Source organism: Martes martes (assembly GCF_963455335.1).
Source record: "Martes martes genome assembly, chromosome: 11".
Taxonomy (NCBI): domain Eukaryota; kingdom Metazoa; phylum Chordata; class Mammalia; order Carnivora; family Mustelidae; genus Martes; species Martes martes.
In genome coordinates this window covers 81264544-81267813 of record NC_137899.1, presented here as the reverse complement: position 1 = coordinate 81267813, position 3270 = coordinate 81264544, and positions in this window count along the sequence as shown.

The window sequence follows — 3270 nt, the reverse complement described above, 5'->3', positions numbered from 1 at the left end:
CTGTGTGATAATGCCTTAAACACAATTGTGCTGTAACTATGTGGGAAGGGAGAGAAAAGTGGGAATGGTAGTTTAAGAGAGAAATCCTTGCCATTTGTAATAGGAAGTTAATAAATAATACTTTAAATTGATCAGTTAGTATATAGCAGTTTAGCCTATTATTTATAAATACATATGTAAAAACCAGAAGAAACAATGAGGATGTCTCTGGGGAGAGTAAGTGAGAACAAAGAAGGAAGCATGAAGATTCTGTTTTTGTTGTTATAAACTTTGTAGTATTTTTTAAATTATGTGCATATATCACTTTTATAAAACTAAATATTGATTTTATAAAGTTATATGCATCTTGAAATATATTCAAATACCAAATCATTATGTCGTTTACCTGAAACTAATATAATGTTACCTGTCAATTATATCTCAATTTTAAAAAAGCCTAGATTTCAACTCTGAAATGGAAAAATAACTACGAATTACTAAGCCTGAAGTAGAAAAGAGCAATAAAAACACAAAAATTATTGAAATAGAAAATCAAATAAACCTGATCAATATAACAACAACAACATATTAGATGATAGGGATGACCATATCCTTCACCCTGATACTTTTAGTGAGGTAATGGGGATCTGTGGCGTCTTCAAATGATCACAAGTATCCAAGATGCCTACCAATTCAATCAAGGTAGACTGACATGGAGCACATTATAACAAAGGAAGCGATGTTTTTCCCCCCTCTCACCTGAAATAATTAAACTGAGAGCCATTGAATATTCATTAACATGAAAGAGCAACAGCAGAGAAAACCAGTAAGCAGCACCCTGGGAACTATTACACACTTAGCTGTTTAAATAATTTCTTCAAAAAGGTACTGAGGTGGGAAACAAAGGCAGAAGAAAAATTGTTAAATTTCCTTACTACCTACAGCCCATTGACACGTCCTTGAAACAGGCGGACTGACATTCCTCTAGGGACTCAACTGCCCCCTCAATGTTAATAATCCTTTGCTAAGGGCAAAAGGCAATCCTAGCCTGACCGCCCACCCGCACCCCACCCCCAACCGAAATCCTGTAAGTTTACTTTAATGTATAAAAATTCCTTTGGGAACTTCCTTTATCTGTAAACCCACCAAGATATGTGTTGGCAATCATCTCCCAAGCATATGGCCCACCGGTATCCATCTGAAGGATCTCATGACTAAGGTTTTATTAGATAGTAATAAATGACCTTTTGCCAACAATAGCCAGCTAGCCCCCTCAAGATCCTGAAAACTTTGCTTCCAAATTCCTTTGAGACTTATGCTATCCCTAACCCCCTCCCAACTTGAAAGTATATAATGGGCCACCCCTCATGACCCCAGTGCAGCTCTTTCTGCCCACGGGTCTTGTCCCCATGCTTTAATAAAATCACCTTTTTGCACCAAAGATGTCTCAAGAATTCTTTCTTGGCTGTCGGCTTCAATCCCTAATGTCATCTTTCTTACATCAGGTATATTTTAGGCATCTGGAGATTATGCCATATAGTGGTAGTGACTCTCACTATAATTCACTAGTATGAGTAAGAGTTCAGTTTTCTACTAACATCAATAAGAAATTAGAACAAATTATAAATAAGCTATCTATTTCTTTAAAAGTAAGCCCCAAAGAGGCCTATACTCAAAAGAAATTTAAAAGGAAGAGGAAAGGGCACCTGGGTGGCTCAGTTGGTTAGCATCTGACTCTTGATTTTGGCTCAGGTCATGATCTCAGGGTTGTGAGATTGAGCCCCCTATTGTGCTATGTGCTGGGTGTGAAGCCTGCTTAAGATTCTCTCTCTCCCTCTGCCCCTCCCCCTCTCTCCTCTCTAAAAAAAATAAAAATAAAAGGAAGAGGGAAGGGAAAATAGTTTGCTAGCTTTTTAAGATTTTAGTTGATGAAAAACAAAACATTCAGCATTTAATGAGAGAAAGTACTAGGACAAATTCTCTTGCACACTGCTGTGTGCAACATTTACATAAACATGCATAGAGTCATTTTACAATGTGAACATTTTAAACCCAAGGCACTTGGAGGTTGGTTGGTAGAAGTCACATTCATCACCCCTGCAGTATCCTGGTTCACTGTTGTTCTGTCTCTGTAACTCAGTTCTGCCAAGTAAAGCAGCTACTCAGTACCGGTAATTATGGCTACAATGGCTGCTGAATGCAATTGATCCTGTGTGCGGCTACCTCCACATTCCTCTACAATGATGGGTGTCACTACATTTTAAATTATTAACATTAGCAATGGGAACAGGGTGTTTCAAAGGACTTGTAATAGTATACAAACAATGATATCTGTGAGAAGAAAAGTGGATTAACAAAGGAGAAATTTGCAAAATATAATAATGGCAGGGAATCCATCTGAAATTATGCCCTCATTTCCATAAATAAGCTACCCTAATGTCTTCTGTTAAAATAAGGACTTTACCTTAAAGGATCATAGCAAAGAAAGAAGAAAATAGAAGTAGTTAGAATACATTCTGAGTCATGGAAAGTCAAATGGAAGAAATTCAATTTAAGAATTTCCTTATTCTTAATTATTTTCAGACATTTTAATACAGCATATGCATTTTATACCCACATGAAGATAAAATCCTTACGGTCTTCTTAACCTAGCTTATAAATTTCAAGATACTTAGTGGAAGGGAAACAGAATCCTTCTTATTTCCTGGGCCAAATCCAATCTCTCAAACTGGGTAAAAAGAATTTGAGATAAGAAAATAACTTGCCAAAGAAAACAGAGAGAAAGATGTCTCGTGTTCTGCCAAATAGAGGATATGCTATCAAGAATAAAAGAAGAGACTTGCTAGAACTTTGAAACAAACCAAGCTGCTACTGCTTGGTCTCAGGATGAACATGGAAAAATAAAATCCTTGGATGCAGGCTAAGAAGGGAAAACCCCAAATATTGCTTGTTCACATGCTCATAAGAGTAAGGAAGTCATATTTCCAATGTAATGTTCACGGTAACATTTTCCACATTTTAAGAATAGGGAGTTGGACAAAGGCCAAAGAAGAGCAAAAATAAGAATGAAGGGGTAGAAAATAAAAACGAAGATTGCAATTTTGTGGACAAAATAACCATATTTCAAATTTTGAGTCAAAGGTAAAGAAATGATTTGGGCCATCATCATTTCTAAACAAAGAACAGGGGCAAACAGTCAGAAAATTGCACCTAGAAGTAGATGACATTTAATATTTCCTGAGAGGAAAAAAAAAAGCAATTAAAACAGTACATAGTCCAGGCTAACAGGAG